Source organism: Oreochromis niloticus, linkage group LG11 (assembly GCF_001858045.2).
Source record: "Oreochromis niloticus isolate F11D_XX linkage group LG11, O_niloticus_UMD_NMBU, whole genome shotgun sequence".
In the NCBI taxonomy this organism is placed as follows: Eukaryota; Metazoa; Chordata; class Actinopteri; order Cichliformes; family Cichlidae; genus Oreochromis; species Oreochromis niloticus.
Genome location: NC_031976.2, coordinates 27,297,741 through 27,322,042, shown reverse-complemented (window position 1 = coordinate 27,322,042; position 24,302 = coordinate 27,297,741).

The window sequence follows — 24,302 nt, the reverse complement described above, 5'->3', positions numbered from 1 at the left end:
TGTTTTTGTTTTGTTTTTGAATGTCAGAAATGTATATTTGTGAATGTGGAGATGTTATATTGGTTTCACTGGTAAAAATAAATAATTGAAATGGGTATATATTTGTTTTTTGTTAAGTTGCCTAATAATTATGCACAGTAATAGTCACCTGCACACACAGATATCCCCCTAAAACAGCTAAAACTAAAAAATGACTTCCAAAAACATTCAGCTTTGATATTAATGAGTTTTTTGGGTTCATTGAGAACATGGTTGTTGTTCAATAATAAAATTATTCCTCAAAAATACAACTTGCCTAATAATTCTGCACTCCCTGTATACATACAAGTTTTTAACCTACTGCTGATGAATCCAAAAAGACAGCTGGTACTGCTTTAAATTCACTCCTTTGTTTTTACAACTTCTATAGTTGTATCTACTACAACAAATGTTGCATTATGTCACTGGAAACCCCAGATCCACAAACATCAGGCTCGTGCCACTAACAGCCTCTCATCTCTCTGAGCTCCTCAGAGGAATGGACCCCACTGGTTGGCTAGGCACTGGCTGCTGTTTATGGCAGCAAAAAGAGGTAGAGTGTCAGTGATGGAGAAAAAGAAAGAGCAGGGGAGAGAGAAGCACTGAATTGTGGAGGGCAGCTGCATTGTATCACCCCATTTTAGCCCATTACACTGTGTATGGGGGCCTTTTTCCCCCCTCTTTTGCATGGTAATTATTTTCCAGCCCAAAGGTAGCTGCAGGCAACGTCAGCCACTGCGTCAGGGCCCACTGCATTAGCCGGCCATTGCATTATTTATTTGTGTGCGGGCAGCTGGATGGATACCCCAAATCCACCGAGACACCGGGGCCTCTCAATGTCACCTCGTGCATTGCGGGAGGCATTTGGACTTACACTGGGAAAAGCTTAGGCTGCGAGTGGCTCAAGGGCAAAATGGTGTCTTGGTGTTAGGGGAGACATGCGTGGGAGTAGTAGTTAGGTATGTAATATATTCAGAAATGGGTCCGAGGTTTTAGTAGCTGCCCTCAGTTATGCAAGAGTCAACTGTATAGGCTGCGTGGTGACATAGTGGATGACCGTATAAGGGTCCTAAAGGACATCAGTGCGTACCAATGAAGTACAAAGTATAAATAGAGGGCCATACAGTTCACATTGCCTAAAGGCTTTTTGTTCAGTTATAGACGGTCCTATGCAGTTTGTTACCCTGGTTTCATACGTAAATAGACTTGATTTCAGCATGTAGGGACTGGTTTTACATTATACCACTCTCCCCTGTGTATCAATAAAAGGTTATTACACCCAAATACCACAGGGCTGGGTAAGGTCACAGCATGTCAGGCTTATGTGGAGAGGTAGACATAGCTCAGTGATTGTGACGTTTGGGAAGTAATACCCTTGCGTCCCCTTATGTACCACGGCACACACACAGACTACACTGCTCTGTTGGACATGAACCCCCCTGACCTGTCAGCCCCGGCCAATCGCATCGTAGCACCCGAAATGACAGCTGAACCACTGTCCCTGTCATGGCTCCTCAGTGCAGAAACACACACAAACACACAACGCACACATGCCACTACATATCCGCAACAACAGCAGTGCAACATCAACTCCCGCCGGCCCCTTGGATCTATCTCTCCGTCTCCCTGCTTGCCAGCCAGCTCGGCCGCACGAGATGCTCAGACGGCCTTGTGACATGACAGTGACATCGTACTGATGCTGGAGAGCGCCCACAATGCTGTCCACTTCACCCTGCACTACACAACTGACTCTCTTGTCTCTCCGTAGACCCCTTAAGGGAGAAGATCCATGTTTCCTTTTCTCCCTCTTTCTCTCGTCAAGACAGAGAGGGACACAAACACAGACACACAACAGCTCCCTTGTTTAAATATGTTTTGATCTTTCAGTTTGATCTTTCTCTCTTTTTTAGGTGGAATTTAAGACTCATCGAACTCATGACTCTTTACATAGCTAGATAAATGATTTAGATGGATCTACAGAAAGATAAAGGAAAACAGACAGAAGATGCAGAGAAAATAAGTCAGTGATAGACATGGTTACACTTTGCTCCTGCACATAGCATTCCTTCTAATGGGAGCTGACATTGCTGAAGTGACCTGGATGGACAGTGGGGGGGTGGAAGGCGGGGACCAGGATACTGCAAGTGGTAGACCTCCCAATTATTTTTCTGGCTTATAAGTGCTGGTACTTGTTTAAGGCTGCAGTATGGATGAAGGAATGGGACTGAGAGAGAGAAGAGGTGGAGGAACAGTGGGGCTGGGCTGCATGGCTGACAGGTCTTGATCTGGCAGTATGGCTGGTTGTCACACTCAACCTTAAACTGGGTTTCTCCTCAGGGCTTGTACATACACATGCACATGAACACAGAAGTTGCATGCACTTGTACAAATCATGTAAGCATGTGGAGACAGAAAAATGTACACATGTGTGTGTGAACCCACCCACACACACGCATTGTTTAGATAAATGCACATATGTGGATGCTGTTCAATAACATTAATTTAGACTTACAATGAATGCACACTGCCTTAGTGGCATGTACTTGCTGCTGTGTTACACACATACATTTCCTGAGAAAGTATTCAGTGAAATGCATTTAGAAAAAAGGCCACCATTGCTTGGCATTTCTAGTGTGGCAGAGAAGACACATGCTCACACTCATTGAACCAATTAGACTTTTTTAAGATCTGAATGTGTCTTATTCCCAGGTATTTTATTTTAGCTTAACCCCATAACATGTGAGGCTTTGTCCTCGAAAAGTACAAGTGTGGAAGAACATCGACCTTTTCTTTCTAAATGTACAGTATTTTATCCAGTCTTTATTTGTAGTTTTGCGATGTGTGGTGTTATTGATACCACGGTGTACAGGATTTGCTAAAGTCTCGAATGCCTTGCTGAACAAGGAAAAAGGCTTTGCTGGCAAAGAGAAAGCCGAACGAATAATCGATGTCTCCGTTCACATGTGTGCAGGATGAGCATTGGCAGCTGCATTTGGTTGAAGGGCTGGATGCTGCCACTTATTGCCATTCTTTTTGAGCAAGAAGAGAGCTGTAACAAGCAGGAAGCGAAGAGCAAGAGCACTGTTATACTCTCATTTAGCCGTAGAAGGCAATCTTTGTGTGTCTGTTTTAGCAGTAAATGACAGGATGTGCTTATTTCCAAAATTATTTAATGATTCTGAAAAAAAAACCTGGAAGTTTGAGGACAATTCATTCCAAAATAATACTTTTCAGAAATAATTATATACTCATAATATAATAATATGCTTCAGATCATAGATACATCACATGAGAGAAATTTTTGCATCAATCACATTGAGGCAAATCAGGCAACAGCAGTTCTTTAGTGTCAACCCTTGTCTAAACAGCTGGGGTGTCAGTGTCTCGACAACCTATAATTTGCCTCATGTTAGCTTAAATGAATGCCCTAATAAGGGTTATCCAATCTGTGGTAAGTGTCATAATCTCAAGCAGGATAGCTGCGTTACCTTGGTGTCATTGCTGTGCTTTTAATGCCTCAGTGATCACCGATGCACCTAACGTGCCCCACAGCCAGAAAAGATTGAGCAGAGAGGAGTTGTCTTTTTGATTTCATGTCAGTCAGTAAAAACTATCACTAGCTTCTTTCAAAAACCTTTTTTTTCTCCAAGATTTTGTTTTGTATTTTCCTTATTTCGTCATTTCTTCTCAGTGAAGGAGAAGGGATTGTGTGTTTATTGCAGTTCCTTCCATTATCACTGCAGAAATTCTTTATGCATTGCCGAAAAGGAATTTTCTTTTGCCTGTCTAGGGTGCAGCTTCAGCAACTTTGCTGTGCTGCTGAAGTAGCTAGGGGTTAAATAAGTATAATTCGGGGCTTCTTCGACATGTATGGCCATACGGAGGCACAAATGCAAATCCTGTTGGGTGGAAAAAACCACTAACCACAGCACTCACCTGAAACATGTACCTTTTTTTGTATCGCCACTTATATTTCTGTGTATAGAAACCACTCCGGGATACTTAGCTGTACAGTTTTGAGGTCCCACTAAGGCTTTGTGTGTTCCTTCTCTCAAGCAAGAGTCGCTCCTTTTGCTTTAATTACAGTAAGTACAGGAGACCCCCCAGGCTTGTTTAAATAGATCAACCAGCAGAAGAAAGAAGAAAATGCTAATTAGCCCCATAATGTTGCTGACCACGCTTGTTCCTTAGCACTGCTGAGTTTTATTGACATAAGAAGGACAATAGGAATCTGTATTCAAATGATTTGCTCTGCCCTTGTGTTTGGGTGCAGCTGCTGCTGCGCTGACTGCTACCTACCACATATTTTATTGAATTGTTTGACAGAGTGATATTAGACTTGGCAAAATGAGAGAGCGAACGTGTTCTTGTGGACACCTGTTTGGTTCTTACATCTAAGTGCAATGAAGCCTGTGGAACTCTAGTATTAGGCTGTGTTTTACTATTTTGCATGTGTGAATATTGATAAAAGGTGCATGTTTCCATTTTTGTGTATTCATGTGTCAACTCCCCATCTGCAACTTCGGTGCAATGCAGAAAGCCTCTAATGCATTCCATGTTTCTGAGCTGAGGGGCTGTATGTGCGTGCATGTGTGCTTGTGTGTGAGTGAGAGAGAGAGAGAGAGAGTCAGAATCAGGATCAATACTATTGACCTGTTTACCTTGGTGCCGAGCATACGGGCCAGCTCTCCAGTTTACCACTTGAAACATTAAAACCAGACTATTAGTAATACTTTGGTTCTTCTCTTTACTGATTGGACAGCGGCATTGGGGCAGTCCACCTAACACAACATGAACAGAGAGGGAGGGGGTGAAAGGTGGAGGGGGAGAAGCGGGGGGTCAAAGAAAGAGAGAGACCCTGAATCTAATCCTCCTGACTTAAAGCCATTGGGTTTTGCCCATGTCTCGCCGTTTGCCTCCAGACCTGATGTGGTCACTCAACCCTATCGAGCTGCAGGGCATTGTGGTCCGCCCGTCTCTGCCACACTCACACCCCTCCACCCTCAGGCGCTTTTGTGCTCCTGGCCTCCCGCCTCCTCCCCCATCTCTCCTTTTCTCATCCTCCTCCACAACCACCAAAACAGAATTTCTTTAAATGCTTAATTTTCCCCCCTTTGGCTTCCTTTTTGCAAGCGTCCTCTCACTTGTTTGTCCATCGATTTTTCATCCTTCTCCTGCCATTGCCCCCCTCTGCCTCATTCCCGTCCTTCTCCTCCACCTCCTTCTCTTCCTCTTGCCCACCCCGCCCACCTCCCACCCATGCTTTTCCTCTGCATCTCCCCAGTCTCTCCATTTCTCCTGTGTTGTTGATGTAAACTGATTTATTTATTTATTTAAAGCTTGTTGCCCAAGTAATTTGAGGTAGGTAATGACTTTCAGTGAACCTGCCTCGCCCTCTTTGAATGCTTTTTTTGACCTTTGCATCATCCCGACCGAACTCCTTGCACATCCCCTCTGTCCCACTTGGCCCCTCCCTCATTTCCCTCTTTTACCATCTCACTGTCTGTCTTCCGTTCTCTCCCTCACCTTTCTGCTCTTTGCCAGTGTATTTTTAATTCCCCTAGATATTGGTGGTGCATGATACACACGTGTGTGTGGCTCTGAAGCACACCTGAGGAGGTGATTGACACCTGGCCACTTTGCTGTGGAGAGGAGAGTTCTGACTCCTGCCCTCCTCCTTGTGCCCCCCACCCCTTTTTCTCACAGCTTCGTTCTTGTGTCTGTTGAGGTACTGAAAGAAAAGTATGTCTCTGGCAAGGAATGCAAAGGAGGGGAGATGTAGTGATTTAAGATTTACCCTACTGTAATTTTGTGGTATTTTGCTTCCCTTTATCTTTTTTGAGCCGCAAAGGTAAAGAAAACAGTTCTCTTAAAGAGTGTTTAAGTGTATATGTAGAATTGCTGCATACACCCCCCTCCCACACACACACACACACACACACACTTTCCTCTTTATTTTGTGTTTCTCTCGTGTTTCTTTCTTTCCCTCTATCCACCTTTTCTTTCGCTTGCCCCCATCTTTTCCATTGTGGCCTCGGCAACATTGCTACATTAGTATTCATAGGGGGGAACTGTTTGGGGGAGGAGGGCTGTTTCCCCAGCCAGCTGGCATACTGGAGCTGGCTGTAAAGCTGGACTGGACACTTACGGGAACAAGCAGTACTGGGTACTGGGAAGAAACAAGGACTATAGGGTGAGGTTTTGAGAAAACACTCCAGACTGTTTAACAGAAGTAACCTTGTGTTAATGTATACCTTAGAGTACAGCGTGCTATGTTTAATATACAGTATACTAAAAGGGGGCATTGTGACCCCCCCTCCTCCTAATTGCAGACACAAAATTAGCCTTTAAATGAATGCTTTTAGCAAGGATAAGTATTATAGTGCTCACAGTATTTGAAGGACAATAAAGCACATAGTTTAATGTAGTTCAAAGTGTGAAAAAAATAAACAGTTCACTTCAAAGTTTGATAATCAAAAGACAATAGAAATTTAGCATACAAGTTTTTTGTCAGTTCCTATTAATGCAGACATTTCCCCCTCTTTTCTTTACTGAGACCCTTGAATTAAATGAGGAAGGTATTACTAATTCAGTAAGATGCAGAATTACACAACACAGTTATGCCTTGTTTACATTTGTTAAAAGTGCAGGATTTTAGTGAATGAGTTTCTCTGCACTGTGAGTGTGATGGGCAGGTGTCAGTGTGTGGAAACCAGCTGCCTTTTTCCTCCAGGAGGGGACAGTAGAGAGCAATGTGACCACAACCACCTCCCCTTAATCCACAAGGAGGAGGGGTAGTTGAGGAAAAACATGGACAGAAAGACCCTCTTACCCCTCAATATCCACCAAGAATCAATGAGTTTAGAGTTTAGAGAGCAAAAAATGGGGATGTATAATTGATTTTTAAACAGAATAATAATGGCATTTTTGAAATTAGTCTGATTATTTTAAAGTAATATTTCTACATTTGGAGAATCACACAAGAGTCTCCTACATACTTGTACACACTATTACTTTCCTCTGGCACAATTCAGAGGTCAGGGCAGAATTCATCTCCCTTAATCATGCAGATGAACATGACCTTGGCCGGCCTTGGCACCCGGTCACATCAGCACCCTTATCCAGCCTTGCTTTGCATCTCTGATTGTGTTAAATCATGTTTCCCTATCATCAGCACACACTGGATGGACAGCATCCTTCTCTAAGCACATCCAGAAAGGGATAATTGCTAAGACCTTTAAAAGCCTTTCAGAGAGAAACGGGAAAAATCAACATAATTCAGATGAAGGGGAATATCAGAGACATAAAGTAAAGTATGCCAAGCAAAATTGGGTGGGGGTGGTAAAAAAAAAGAAAAAAAAGAAAAACATGCAGGAGTTTTAAAACGGTGGGTCCTTGGCATTATTATGATGATGATGCATTTAGCCACGTAGAATGGGCCAGCTCATTGGAGGGCCCCTAAATGAAGAGGCTGACCTTCAGCAAGCCCCTTTTCTGTTCATTAGCCACGTGGTGCTTATCTACAATAATACCGCTGCAGAGAACATGAGGCCAGCAGGCCCGGCCAAAGTCAGTGATGCACTACAGGTGGAAAGATGAATGTCTGAATCTTACTTTCATCCTCTTACTCCAACCCACATCAAGCTCCTCCACTTTAGAAAAAAGTTAACTTTTCACATTTTTTAAGTGTAAAAAAAAAAAAAGTGCACTGGTTTGTCTGCATGCTTTGATTGCATACTTGCAGTAGCATCAGTGCGTATACAGCACACAACAATCCATGCAGTGTGAAGAGGTGCTGATTAAACTGAAGTAACAAAGGTGCTTTTAGTCTAAATAAGCCCCTGAACTGCTCACAGCTTTTATTGCACCATCTTGTAAGAGGTGTGATCTTACAAAATATTCAAGAAAATCTAGTTTATTTGTTTCTCATTTAAAAACACAAGTAGACAAGCCCATATTCTATTAAAATTGCTCATAGGATGTCTCCGTTGTGGGCATGGTTTGCCTTTCTCTGCCAAATATCTAGCCAAGCTCAATCTAACATTGCATCATAAAACATCCTTCCACTCTTCTAATATAAATGACAAACCATTTACTAAAATAAATCACTTGTACAACTAAAAGTAACAGTGTACATGCTGACAAAGTTCTGAAGTATCAGATACCTCCAAATGTGTGAGTATAGGCCCAGTTCAAGTACTGATATAGGGGCTGGGGGGAGGGGTAAATAGATGAATAAAGAACGAAGAGGGGGAGAGCAGACACAGAAGGTGGTCGATAGTGTCAAAAGCAGATGACAGATCTAAAAGAATGAATATTGATCTTTAGGGGGCCTTTACTCAGGCGACCTGTGGGAGGTCAGCCTGTGTAATTAGACCAGAGGGGGTCTAACCCAGGACTGGTGATGAGGCTGGTGCTGGAGAAGAAGGCTGGAGCTATAGGAATGATGTTAGAGATGGTAAACAAAAAACAACAAAAAACTGCAAAATGATTGGAAATTGATGAGTTTTGTGGTACAACTTTGTAGCTGCTGTCACCTACATTTGCTTTTAATTTCACAAATACGCTTAAAAAATTTCTCCTCCTTCTATTTTTATCAGAAAGTATTGCAGTTTTTATCCCTGCAATCTTTAAAATATGATTTTTTTTTTTTTTTTAATATAAAGAATTTGTGCTTTGCCAGTGGGTTTCTGTCGCAGTAGCTGAAGTGGTAAATGTGGGCTGAGAAAGACATGGATAAGGTGCTGTTTATTGGATCAGGCTGACTGTGGATTAGAGTCCATACAACCCTAGGCTACAGACACTGCCCAAACAGTGTCCTGCTTGATGATGACAGTCAAATATTGCTCTAAAATTGACATACAGAGACAGCCGATGTCTCTCTCTGTGTATTTGTGTATGCTTCTCTTAAAAGTATACCACACTTAAAAGTAAGGAGGTGTGTGTGGTGCCCAGAAGCACACACGGATGAACATAGATGCATAAAAAAATTATATGCGGAAAATACACAAACGCATACTAACAAGCACGGGCCCATATGCAGTCCTGCACACACCCACAGACATACTCACGTGTAGGTGCTGTCTCTTTATCTGTCTGGCTGTGGATAAACGCAGCCAGCAGAGAGTGAGTGTGGATGTAATCCGTGTATCATTGGCTTTATCCACTGCAGTAGTACTGCTGATTTAGTGCTCCACAGCCATAGTAATGGGCCCCTGACACTCGCATACCCACACATGCACGCACACATACACAGAGCAGACACAGTGCACCATGCAGTGCATCCACTTCACTTGCGCTGTCCTCTTTAAGATGTTACTGCTCACTGACCGACCCTCAGATGAGACATACATGCACACACTGTCATGCACACATGCTTATGGACAAGCAGTTGCATGCATTTGCGCAAACACACACACACACACACACACACACACATATCAGCAGCAGTGCGGTTGTCACCGCTTGGGGACGTCTCATGGTAAGGTGAACTCAGAGTGAACCTGCTCCAAACATAAATAACATCTCCCTCTCATCTTTTCTTAGCCGCCTTAGTCCTTCTTTCTTTCTTTCTTTCTTTCTTTCTTTCTTTCTTTCTTGCTTTCCCAGTTTCACTCACTCTTTTATGTGAGTGGCAATACCCAAAGTATACACATTAACACAAAGGGACGTTGAGCGCACAATACCCACACATAAATATAGTCTCTGAAACACCTGAGGTCATGCCTTGAAGTACCCTCGCAACATTACTTCAGTCACTTCAAAGTGTCTTTCAAAAGACTTCAGATCATATTTTATTAGATGATGCCTCAGATCTTTTCTTGGCCAAAATGGCTTCTACTTCTCTTGCCTGCTTGTTTCTGCAACAGTGCATCCAACCTACCTTTCAGCAAAGCACCCAGGAACACAATAAAACCCAAGAAGGCAACATCTCTCTAATAACCTACCTCCTCCCTGTGTTTATAGCTATTTATATTAGAGAATCCACGCCTTCCCTCTCTTTATCGCCGTTGGTCTGTATCGTCTGTCCCCTTGCTAGTGCTTCCTGTTAACATACAAGGCGTTTATTGATAGGCCATTCCCATTAGTGGTGTTTACCTGTCAGGGCTCACTGCACTAATGAGAGAGCTTTGGGAAGGAAAAATGAGTGAGGATGGTTAACCGCTAATGGATGTTTACAGCCTCCCCCGGTACTACTGTGTTTGCTTCTGCCTCTGCTGGTAACACTATCACTAGCCCCAGACCTGCTCACCAGCTAATTGGTACAACGTGAAGAGGCAGTGTGGGCCCTATTTGATTATCATGGGATTATGGTGGGTGGAGAGAGCATGGTAAAGGAACGAGCCTGATAAGTAGGAGGAGGGTTGCTGCTAGAGAGTGGGGGTAGCAGTTGGGGTCATCGGCCAATCGATATCCAGCGGGTCAGGGGCTTTAGAGGGGCTGAGTGCAGATATTGGAGTAGGAGCTAGAATGGAGTTTGAAGGGGTATGTACAAGGGTTGTAACATCAGCCCTACATCAAAAGGTTCTCTTAGAGCACTATTAGTGGCAGTGGTGAAGGGTAATTGTGCCATTAGAGCTGTAAGTGATAGTAAATGGTGCAGGTATAGTAAAGGAACCACTGTGTATAGTGAAATGGCAAGTGATCTAATGTAAATCTCCAATCATGCATCTTAATAGCTGGTGTATCCTTGAGAAAAGTGGCCATTATTGTTTCAGTATAAGAGAGCAGCTTAAAATATCACAGCCTGACAAAGCAAACTTGTCCAAGTCATTAAATTTGGTCCCAGGAGCAGACCAAATTTCATTTACTTTATTTGCAGCTTGTGTTTATTATAAAAGAAAATAATTATTATAGAGACTGTGTCAAACTTTGGAGGCCAGTCTCTTAATAATATTAAGAACTCTGTAAGGGCATTATCAGAAGAGGGTTCCCATGGTACCCGGCATAGTACCGTATTTTTCGGACTATAAGGCACACCTAAAATCCTTTAATTTTCTCAAAAATCAACAGTGCGCCTTATAATCCAGTGCGTCTTATGTATGAATTCTGGTTGTGCTTACTGACCTCGAATCGATTTTATGTGGTACACGGCGCTCAAAAATATGTCAAAAAATGTTTTAATAGGACTTTGGTAAGCTACAAAGCCGCACCGCTTGATGGATTGTCGGAGCATTACGGCTACCTTAATCAAGAGTCTCGCAGAGTAATCAGCTTCAGGTCCCAAAGTCAAATGAACACTGCGGCATCATTTAAAGATAAAAACTGTCTAAATTCTTTCATCTTTAATAAAATGATCAGCATTGCTGCTTTACTGGGTGTAACAATTAAGTTTAAAATCCAGGCATCCATGAAAACAGAATTTATTACATTTAACGGGGTTAGAAGTTAGCAGGAAGTTAGCTCGCTAGGATGAATGCTAACATTTTTCCACTCGATAAAAGTTAACGTGAGGGTTCCCAATGGTTAGGAACAAATGCAATCGCATGGCAGGATGCTGTAAACAGACCAAACTTCAGTCAGGAGAACAACTGTTAAGGAGTTGTTAAGGAGTTTTGTAAGTGACACTGAGGGAGCAAAGATCCTAACCTTCTTACTCTAATTCACTTGCACATTCTCCTTTTCTCAGTTGCTTATCAACTCTGTTTCTTCACTAATTAAAACCACACGTGAAACAAGGGGATTGTAGATGTACACACACACACACACACACTGAAAGAGAGAGAGAGATAGAAATAGTTGGAGATACAATTACCAGGCAGGCCTCTAGTGTCTCATTGGTTGTCTATTAAGAGGGGGGCCTGGCTCATTGTAATGATGGCAGAGTTTAATTACTTCCACCCGGCGCCTGTTGTAAAACATGCTGATAAATGAGCCAACAGGAAGGCACATCATTATTTTTCTATAGTGCCAGGCTGCTTGTACATGATTATGAGAGTGGGAGGGAGGTTCCCGTACCTGCACGAGCCAGCGAACAGCACAGGAGGAGGAAAGATGAAGATATGTGACATTATGTATAAGAGTGTGTGCGTTTCCTCACTCTGTTCATGTGTTTGTGCACGTGTGTAAAAGTGGAAGGAGTTCAGATAGCTGATGGACCCATAGATTCTGAATCAAAACACAATAATAAGCTGTTGCACCAACTCCTGCTAGTGCAAAGATATCCGGCCACCCATGATATAGATATATATTCATAGCACACAATGGGCAAAGTTATTTACAGTGAAGAGGCCTACTGTTGAGCGCTGAGAGTTCACACTCTACGGTGTATGTAGAGACTGTATGTTGCTAACAAACAAATATACATATGCATATTCATTAATTCTACAGGTTTTTTAGAAGGGGGGCATGTGTAGACCCCATCTGATTAATTGTGTTCCTCCTCCACCATTATTAAATCGCTGAGGCAAATATCCCCCATACAATAAATCCCTCTTGGCCAATGATTAATCAAAAGGCACACAAACCTGAGACTGGTGGCGGGCAGGTAGAGTTACAGTGCTAAATCATCTTTATTGCACGACGAGCAGGTTTGTGCATTTGTTCAGGGTTTGCTGCCAAGGTGGACTCTCTGGTCTCTGGTCAGCCATGTCAGGGCCACACAGTCAAGCATTTTGGCCTCTGTGACATTGATTTGCCAACCTGACCAGGGCAGAAAGGTGAAGAAGATGGTTGCAGAATAGACTCTGAAAAGGCCCAGTGATTAAAAGGATTTTGCAATCCCATCGACAAGTTTCCTAGTCATCCCCAAAAAGAAAGTCAGAGATATGAAGCCATTTTATTCATATATGTAAAAGCATGTGTGGGAGGTTGGGGAGAAAAGTTTAACCTTGTCCTTCTCTAATTAGTGGTAGGTCATACTGTGATAATAGTGGGTGATGTAATTAGGGTGGGTAACACTCTTTCACTACTGGTACATGGAGACTCTGCGGGGGGCAGTGACATGAAGTAGAGACGGGTATTCTATAAGACGCAGCTTTCTGAAAACCTCAATTAACCTAAATGATTAGCTGTAGCCATGTAGCACCCCTCACTAGCTTGACATTTCTCAACCAAGTTAATATTAGCATAGTGACTTCATTCTGTCCAGATGTACCTAATCAAGGTCCTTTTACCGGGAGGTCTTTCTTGTCTTATTGACCGAAAATGACATTGTTTGTCGAATTCGCGCCTCGTTATTTCCACTGAGCACAGAAGGGCTGACGCAGATTTTATGGTTGTGTAATGAGTTTTATTTTTGTTTGATTTATAGGGTGCTGGGTAGTGGTACAACAACAGAGGCCATCGCCGTATGGTTAAACTTTTAAAACCTTATTTTAAATACTGATTGATTCAAATGCATTTTTAATTACATACTAATTCGTGATTATGCTTTTAAACCGCATGGCCTGTTGCTGCTCTGAAAGAATTACAGGGTTGTTGAGTTTGAAGACGGAGTTTAAAGGGCATAGTCTTCTTAGCATCCACTACTAAATGTCACAGTTGTCTGTTAATGTGTCAACCAAATCAAACATGCACAGTGGTCGAGGGGTGCTAAGTGACAGGTGACCTTGGTGGCGTGATGGAAGACTGGGCTGCTGTTTGAGCCCTCTGATCTTGGAGTGGGAAACCCTGTCTGGTCTCGTCTAGAGATGTTCTCCCAACCAATTAGACAAGAAATGGCAGTGACACTCACACCCCACTTATCAAAACTGTTTTCAAGTGTGTTCATGAATTCAAATGAAATGCTTCAAACGTAAAGGCAGCGACATGTGATGTTCCGTCTGTATTATTTGTATCTCGGTCAACATGCGTAATGTTGTTCTGGAGGTCAAAAAAGGGTTCTTTTTTCAAGTATAACCCTTTCAAGAATACACAACCTCTCTTGCTTGTCTTCTTGCCCTGTAAGGTTTGCATAATACACAAAACAAGCTATAGATATTCTTTCTTTTTTTATGTTCTTCCCTTACCCCTAGTTACCCCTCCATGGACAGACATTCCCATTGGTTGAGACGGAGGACCCAGACACCTGGTTGGGTTGTCTGCGAGGCATCTGACCTCTCATACACACACCTGCCCCCCTCCTACATCTATTACTGGGCCCCACAGTGTTCCATAATGTTCTGAGTAGTCAAGCATATAAATAAAGGTGAAGCAAAATGACTGCCTCTGTCTTGACAGAAGTGCTGAACCACAAAGAACACCTTGAAGGGCATGTTAACTGTCAATAGAGTTCTGTGTAAGCCCCTTCAATTAACATAAAACTAAACAGCTCCCCAGTTAGCCGCTATATAACCCTGGCGCTGTCTCCCGTCACCCGTTCGCTATTTAACCCCCACAGTGTGGATGCCGTCATGCAGCCTAGCCGCGGAAAAGGCAGTAAACAACATCTCACCATGTACTTGCACAGAGGCGGTTACAAACATGCATACGCATAATGATATTCTACGCACACATATTCAGACCCACATTCACTCGCAAGAAATTCAAACACACACTAGTAAAGCTTCCTCACAGTCCCTGCAAATTACAAACCCAAAGAGGCCATGCCCACATTCTGCACACACACACACAAATTTGAAAAATCCCATTTACTGTGATGTTACGTGACTGAACATCGCTAGCGTAGTGTAGCTTACCCCTCTCTCCTAGGCCCATGGTAATGCTGCATGAGATTTGTGATGCAGTGGGGAGATGCATATGGAAGGCCTGTGCTCAGATCTCTCGGTCATGCACCCCATTAGGTCCTGCTGTTGATGCTGTTGCTATCAAAGCTGAAGTAAACGGCTCAGCAGTCGGCTGTATGCCTAAGCACAGAGACAGGCTAGCGATCACACTATACTGCGACGATAGGCCTATCTATCTTGTAATTAGGACGTGTTAGTAGGCTACAGGGAGGTTACTTCAAGCTCACAAACAACAAAGGAAGTATTCTGGTGTGTGAGATCAGCCTGATTTGGATTCTGCTACATCCTCCAAACTATACCTTTGCTGTGTGCAAACTGAACCTGATATACTTTGCGATTTTAAACTAATGGTGTATTCCTTATTGGATTTCAACTGTAGTAAAGTATTTCATCATGCAAATTCTCAGACTTCATAGAATCACAACCAATCTAAAGAGGATAATTTGCCCTAAAGACAAACAGAATGATGAAAATGCCCAGAATGAATGGGCTAGAAGATACAACCCTATATGTGTTGAATAGCCCCTAATGTGTTTGGGTTTTGCGATAACATGCAGTAAATACCCGCATTCTTCTGCTCATCACAAAAAAACCAATGGCAGCTTTCACATTTGCTTCCCATCACCGGTGATTCCTGGGGAGGCGTTATTTGTGCAGCACACAACAGTGCTGCTCTGTTGTAATTGTCTAGGTTTTGCAAAAGGCCACTCATCTTTCATTCCCCTGCCAACACACATACATATTTGTGGAGGTGAAACTAACATGCTTAGTTGTTGTCTTCCTGCTTTTGCTTTAGTTCTGGTGTGGATTTGCTCCCTTTACGCCCGGAGCAATATGCCTGTGTCTCAGGGAGAGGGATGGCATCAGCTGGCATTGGATGGCAGCAGTTCAAACCTTGGTTTCTTTTCTGTGGGCGCTCCTGTTCAGCTAAGTAAATTGCTGGGGGAGGTTGCTATCTACCTTCTGTCCTTTATTTCTTTTTCCCTTTAAAAAAAAAATTCTTTAATTCCCTTCTTTATCCCCACCCTGTGTCTCTGCCTCATCCCTGCTCACATATGACTCTTCTCGCGGTACTCATAGCATTAGTGAAAAGAACAACAGATGTGGAGAAGTGTGCTTGGATAAAGAAACTTAAAAAAAGTTTGAAAAATCTGATGTAGATTAAAAAACAACAGAAGTAAAAGGAGATGTGAAAGATGATACCAAAGTAAGACAGTGTTCACCACAGTTGAATGAAACCAAGAGGTGTCTGTGAGTGACAAAAGGTTGCTCATCCTATTGCTACCCGGCCTTATCCCTTTAGTGTAGCATGCTGGTTTTAGGTTTGCGGAAAGACTCTGCCGTGAAATTCTGCTAAGCATGGTCGGGAGCCGCGGAACATGGAACAGGGATGAGCCGGGATTAGGGAGGCCCAAAGCCCTCCCTTCATCTACGCCTTGTAGGGCGTCTGTGATCTGGATGGTGCTCAGTAGGCGCCACATGCCTGTCAATGTCCACCGACACTGACTTGCAACAAATCGCGGTCTGCGCGACAACATGGCCACACGCCACCTCCATAAATCCCCTGCTCTCCCACCGTGCCACACGTCTATACACCTCTGTCCACCAATCACCCCCCTCCTCACCCTCGATTGCCAGTCCCTCTCTTTATCTCCCTTCCTGTTTCCCTCTTCACATGACAATGTGTTCTCACTGTGATCTCGTCACGTCTCAAAGCGCACTAGGCCACTTACTTTCGTATTTGACACTAGATGTGCTGGGTGTTTACAGGAGTTTAAATGTTTGCTTGAATGCCCATGTCAGGCTTGGCTTAATGCAGTGCATGGGTGTGAATTTATTGTCTTAACTTGTGCTTTCTGTATCCATCTCTATGCACTTATGACTGTGCATGTCAAGGGCCCATATGCTGTCCTCATTGAGTTATCCACCTTGTCTGCATTTCTTGTCCTGTCCTTAAGACTGGCCATACTTGCACACGCCTTTCATCTGCAGTCAATACCTATTGAGCTTTTCATGAAAGGGAAATGACAGCCAGTTCATAACTTCAAAGGCTGATCGATATGTACCTGCACGGGCTCGAGTCCTCTATGAATCACTCCTCTCTGCAAAAACTCCTCCTCGTGAACGACCTTCCCAAGCGCAGTGTACCTGAATGAAAATGTAACTATATTTAACTTGAAAAATATTTCAAACATATGATTTGAAGCCGTATAATATACTCTTTGAGGTTAAGAATAATACAAAAATGATTCAGTGCAACTGCAGGTGTTAATTCTACTTGAGACTTTTACATGTGAAATAAAAAATTGCAAAGATTGTTAGATGTTTGAGTCCTGATTCATGTTGTAAATTTGTGCTTGAATTTTCAGTGTGATTAGGGTGTCTGCCTGGAACAAGGGAAAAGTGTTGAAATCACGACTTAGGTATTTACATGAAGCATTTTTTGCATATTTACTTTCTAATACGCATGAAATCATTTTTTAAATTCTTTACACTTTTTTTGTATTTTGTGTTATCCTGTGACTACATTTTTGCAGTAGGTATGTCATTGTTAATAGCTTGGTGTCTCAGAGGTGCAGTGCAGTCACAACAAAGCCTGCAGCCCTCAAAAACACACACACTTGTCCCCTGAGTCCAGGGATGTCGACACAGAAGACAGAGGAGTCTTTGAGGGCCTAACTAAGAAAGCTCAGGGCCAGCAGAGGAAGAAAAACTAAGGTGGAGGGGGGGAATAAATGATAAATATCTTTGCTTACTTTTTCAAACATGAGCGGGGAAAAAAAAAGAAAAATCGGAGCTTGAAATGCTGAACTTTGTCTAGGTCCGGTTGCGACCAGCCAGCAGGCAGCTGTGGCAGCAACGCTTTGCTATGTATCTCTGACTCTCTCTCCCTCTTTCTGATGCTTTCTCCCTCGACCTCCCGTTCAAAGCAAAGTTGGCTCCTTATTTATGTGCAAATTTGCTCTTAGGCCCTACGAGGGTGGCGCGCATGCTGAATCTCTCCTTTCTGGGCTTTAGCAGATTATCCCGCTGCTCCCTTTGGTCCCTGTCGCCCTAAGCCCAGCTGCCCCGACCTTTTGTCATTGAGACTTTCTCTTCTCGCCTTGGTGTCTTTCTTTACCTCTCCTCTCCTCCCTCCCCCTTCCACCATCTCTCTGTACACTTCCCCCATGCCGCAAGGCCTGAACTCTCCTATCCTTCTCTAGACGCCACAGCCACCACCCCCGCAACTCCTCCTCATCTTACTCCTTCCCCCCCTTCTTCATCTCGTCCCTTGCCTCTCTCCTCCATCTCCTGCCTCCCTCCTTCACTCCCTCTCAAAGGGCCATTATATCGCTCTCTTCATGGACAAAGGACCCTGGAGAGACAGAGGGACGGAGGGGGAGAGGGAGAGAGAGAAGTAACATGACTGGTGGTTTGCTGCTCTCTCGTTCCTAATCGATGAAAGTGGCCCACGTGGAGCTCTGAAGGCTAATCGATAGTCTTTTTTCCCCCCTTTTTTTTCCCATTTTTTTTTCTTGACCGTCCGTTTTGTTGCTGACTCTGACAAAACATGATGGCAGAGCAAAATAAGTGGGGGAGGGGTATGTTTGGAGGGGACACCCCCCTGATCCCTTCCCTCTGGGGGGGGTTCCAGAGGGTTGGTATAAACTGAATGTGTGTTTGACGGTGTCAATCTGCACAGAGCAAGTTGTGCATGCGTAGGGAGGGGGTGAGTGGTAGAACAGAGGGTGCATGGACAAAATAGCCTATAAAAAAATAGAGAACGAAATCAAAAATGTGACCTCTGCTGACCCCATCTGTATCCCTACCCCAGCCTCACATCCCATCCCACCCGCTCCACACATTTGCCCCTTTTCTCTTTTTTTTGTTGCCTCCCTGCCGGGTTAGGTTGCTGAGCAAACAGAAGGCAGAGAGTTGACTCCTTCTCCGCCTCAGCTTGCCGTATGAGCGCATAGACGGATTTGGGAAGCCTCCGTCTGTTAAGCCACTTCATTGTATTCTTCTCCATCTTCTGTCTCCCACCTCTCCCCCCTTGCTTTCTTTTGCTGGTCTCATACTGTCTACATCTGGCCTACTGCTACTCATACTTGATGTAAAAGTGGTGCTGTCATCTAAAAAAAGAAAGAAAGAAAAGAACAAAAAAGAATATGACAACGGCAAAAAATTATTTTACGTGGGAGATGGTTTGCTATTGTCACTTCATTAAAAATCCACATAATCTTCAAAAGACATGACAGTTACAGTTAACATCATTTTTGTGGACACTGGTGTACAGGAGCTTGGCTCTAAATCATTGAGGATTTCTTTTTGCTAAAGTCTTCTCTCTGTTTACCTACCTGATAAAGTCAGTGTTATTGAGACAATAACATGCAATGTGCAGATGTTTTCAATCTGCCTCTCACCTTTTATAATTCTGTAATACAGTAATATTGTTTGCACATTTAAAAACCAAACAACTAGCTGTCAGATTTTCCATATATCAGTACTTCTTCCTTCCTACTGACCACTCAATATTTACAGTGACATGTACTCAAAGCTGCGATGTGAAGTATCAGTGAAATATTGAGATAAACTGAATTCTCACTGAATGTGTTGACAGTTACACCACAGCTTGAAGCACAGTCACCGGGTTGTTGCAAGAAGAAAATGACAGCGATCCATCAGTCAACAATTATTCTAATCAACTTTTCAGTACCTGATGTCCTAAAATAATTAATCTCACAAGTACTTCTCTGGAGGGTTTCATTCTTTTTCTGTTTTAATCTGAGATAAATGAACATACAGGATGAACCGATATGGATGATTGAATTAAGAACAAATGAGGTGAAATGGATTTAGATGGAGTAAACTTGTTGTCTCAGGCAGACAGCTGCACTTGCATGCATACACATCACATATAAAGCAGCGCACCACCAGGACCTTGGCCCTCCCTACTCATTGCTTTACTCACCTGCCTAACTGGATATTTAACAGCTTTTTCCCTTCCCTATCACCCTCCTAACACCAGCAGAGAAACAATTACCCTCAACTCTGCCACTAAAATGACAATGCGACATCCTCTTCACTTTACACCATCCGACTGTTAACCATATGTGGTAATTACCTTTCTCCAGCATCTTCACAGTCACTTTATTAGTCCCCTAACAAGGCTTTTTAAAATATAAATAGCTGCCAATGAAATGGCAATTAACCTTGCAAATAGGTATAAATGACTGTCCAGGAGATAAGGCTATTGACAGGTACTGTCAGAGTGAAGGAGGGAGAGAAGGCACGGGAGAGAAAGAGGGAGAGATGGGGATAAAAGAGGGAAAAGCAGATGGAGAAACATGCAGGGAATGGTGGGAGATGATGCAGCCCATAGGCAAACTGCTCCCACGGGCCATTGTTTGTTGTGTCTGCGTTCGACTATTGTTTCGGCCCCTATTAACCTCTTGGCCTGCTGCGCGAGAGCGGGAAGGGATGGGCGGATTCAAAATGACAGACATGGCCCAATGACATGGGAGGTGAGGAGTGGTTTTAACAGGGGCTTAGGGGCATTGGGGACTCAGCTGTCTGGCTAAATAAAGAGGGGAGGTGAATGTAAGATAGCGTTTCTGTGTGTTTTTAGGACGAAACCGGGGGGTATGAGTGGCTGACCAGAAGGGGGAGGAGTTGGTCAGCCTATGACTTAGTGCAGATCTCTGATTTGCACCTCAGACAGTGCTCATGCCTCTCTAGCCCAGGATTGTCCTTATGGATGTATAGACTGTCTGTAAGTTGCTCTGGAAAAATGTCTGTCTGCTACATTTTTGCACTTCGAAGATAAACCTGTATTTTACAGTACAGTTTTACTTTTTCACTGACATGACAGAAATGCTCTCCATGTTAGATTAAAAAACAGGAAGTTAAAGTATTTTAAAAGATGCTCATCATTGATGTGCAGGTTGTCCACTTATAAAAGTGCTTGGCTACAGCACTACTTTGTAATTCTTGCTTGTGGATTTCCATTTTGCTTTTATATTTGTAATCTTATTACATTGCCTACTCATAGTATGTGCTTCTACTTATGATCTCACCTTGGTATTTTTTTACCCTCTCTTGATCTCATTTTTTTGCTATATTTTTCTTTGTCTGAATCAAGACTTTAAGTATATAGAGGATAAGTATTCTGTGTGGTTCACATAGCCTTCTTATCCTGTGAGTTAGAAATGACTGAACCTGACTTTATTCTCACATTCGCACAAAGACAGCCAGACAGTCAGCCCGGCACCCGAAGTTGGCTTTATACTTAAAAGATTTAACTGAGAACAAAACAGAGAGAAACTGACACGTACAAGACTGAACCTATAGTACAATATTGTTATCCTCACTTGCCACTTTATTAGGTATATCTTGCTAGTACTGAGTTGGATCCGCCTTTTGCATTCACAACTGCCTTAATTCATTGTGGTATAGAGTTACAAGGTACTGAAAGTATTCCTCTGAGATTTTGACTGTCTTAAAGTCATGTCCATATTGACATGATAGCATCCCACAGTTCCTGCAGATTTTTCAGCTGCACATCCATGATGAAAATCTACTGTTGAGCCACATCCAGAAGGCACTCTACTGGATTGGGATTTGGTGACTGTGGAGGCTTTTTGAGTACAATGAACCCATTTTCATGTTCAACAAACCGGTTTGATTGGTATATTGTGATAATGAAGGGATGGACATGGTCAGCAACAGTACTCAGGTAGGATGTGGCATGCAAACAAAGCTAAGTTGGTACTAAAGGGCCCAAAGCATGCCAAGAAACCAGCGTGAACCACTAATGCAAGGTGAGATGGATCCATGCTTTCATGTTGTTTACACCACATTATTCTGACCATCCAAATGTTGCAGACCGGTTAGTGTTGTTCCAATCTTCTGTAGTCCAATTTTGGTGAGATTGTGTGAATTGGAGCTTCAGTTTTCTGATCAGTCAGGAGTGGCGCCCAGTGTTGTCTTCTTCAACTGCTTCAAGATTTGATATGTTGTGCTTTCGAGATGCATAACGTGTTAAACATGAGTGGTTATTTCACTTACAGTTGCCTTCTACCAGCTTCTTCTCTAATCTCAGGGATCAACGAGGCATTTTTACCTGGAGAACTGCTGCTCACTGGAATTTTTCACTTTTTTGGACCATTCTCTGTAAACCCTGAAGATTCCTGTGCAGGAAAATAGATCAGTAGAGCAACAGCTTCTCATATATTCCAATAAGGTCATCTGTCACCAAATATCATGCCATATTCTGAGTCAATTAAATCACCCTACGTGCTATTTGAACTTCATCAGGTAATTTCACCATGTCTGAATACACTTGGTTGCTACCATGTGACTAACAGTTCAACAAGTGTACCTAGTGAAGTGGCCGGTGAGTGTGTACTCAGTGTGTCTTTTGAAAACAGCAAAAACTGTTGTTTTCAAAAGCAAAAGCATTTAATACATTTTTCAGATTTTATGAGACTTCAAGTTAAGACTTTCCAAGATAAGAGACTTGTTCAAGGCAGCAGGGATCTTTCTCACAGTGGTTATAAAAAGACGCTTGCAAAAGTCACTGTTTCTTCACCAATACATGTGTTACTGCATCAGCCAGAAGCTGCATTACAAAAAAATAACCTTCCATTGCTTTGCACCATTTCCTGCTAACGAATGATGCGGTCTCTGCCTCCACCTATGTGTTCAAGTATTACAGGATTGTGACAAGAGGCGAGCTAACCCCTGAGAGCTGTACCTATGCTCTAGTCAGGAGTGAAACGATAGCTCTTTGCCACACATTGAGAGCCAGTGGGAAGAAGAAGCTGGAGGAAGGAAGCCCTAAGAGGATGAACCGTGGGATTTAGAGTCCTGTGGGTAGGGCAGAATGCCAGATATACTAGCTGAAAGTCCTGTGGATCAGATGAAGCTGTCAAACAGGGCAGTGAGATGAGAGAGCCATGGGGAGAGGGAGCTTGGAGATGGAGGCCAGGCAGGGAAGCTCGACAGATAGCAGAGACAGAGAGCTTAGGCTGAGGATCAGGGCTGTTTTACAGGAAACTGTCAAAAGGTAGGAAGAAAAAGGGAGCTGAGATAGGGTGTGACTAGAGAATCAATGAGGTGAATGGAAAGTTCAACACAAAATAATTCCCACAAAGGTTAGATTAAGAAAATGATATGAGCTAATTTGGGGCTTAAATTATTATTGTGAATGAATGCACAGGAGACAACTATGTGGAAACAGGTCAATCTCTTAAAATCAGCTGCCAGCTTCAACTATAGCCACTTGAGAAACAAGATTCAAAGGGTCAGGCGGTGGAAATCTTAGAGTAGAATCGACAAGACATATGAGCTGTGTTTAACACGTCCTTGTATGTCTGGACCCATTCAGGGAGCCTGGGAAAGTAGTGTTAAATTACGCAGAAGGAGGTAGCGGGACCTTGTCAGGACATGGCGTGGTGTTGTGGAGAGAAAAGCGGATGGACGTGGCACTGGTTTGTGCCCCCCGGAGTGCCCTGTCAGGCCTCATGACCACATTGTGTGACCACACACAGATGCCCACACACACGCACGCACACACACACACACACACACACACACACACACACACACACACACACACACACACAGACATTACAATGGAAGAGGAGAGATTACAGGGCAAAAGAGGGAAAGGGGGCCATAGGCTTATTATCGCCTTCACCTTTTAACCTCTGGAGTTTTGCACTTGTAAGACTCTCTTTGTTTCTCTTGATTGGATACTTTAGTTTTTCAGACTTGCCTGTCCTTCAAGTAAAATCCACACTACTGAAAATGAAATCCAGATTCCCATTCATTTATCAGACTTTTGTAAACTTTTGCCAGTATTTTAAACTTAAAGATATTATCTGACTGGTATTCACCATTCAGTTTGTGCCTCTGTATGTATAATTTTTGATGTATGTACAGTAGCCCTCTTTTGGTGCATTTTGTCATTACACATATTCCACCCACATGGTCGGTTTGTGTCTATAGAAAATAAAATGCCATTATTAAACACCAGTGTCATTACTGTATTTAGCCACCAGGGACACAGCTGTCACTATCTTTATTTCTGTTGCTTCTGCTTTAAAAACAAAGTGTTTTGTTATTCATCTTAAAATTAAAGTCCTTCACCTTCAGTAAACATGAATGATTATATAGCAGCTGCCACCAAAACTCACACTGAAACGCCATATAAAGCCTGACAGTCTGCTTATCGATCAGCAAAGCATTGATCATACAGCCTGACACACTGTTGCACTGCTCATTAGGTGAACATTAACATGCAGCCACATGAACTTAAATCAAGCTCTTCCTCATCATTTACATAGATCACTGGGCAAAAGCTTTTTAAGGTTGATCTCTGACCAGATCTGGTTTCGTTGCTACCATCAGTGAGAAGCTGAGGTGCATCTGAATCATTTTGGTTAATAGATTTAATTTGATTGCTGTTCTTGATTTATCTCATTGTTCATTTTCTGGCTTATCTAACACAATGCCAGTACTTCAACTGGTATGTCCGCCACAGGGCTTGTTCAGCACAAAGCAGACACCTTGATGCGCTTGAGCAAATTCACATGATCCTGGGAATGTTTTTCTTTTAATTTGGGCATTTAG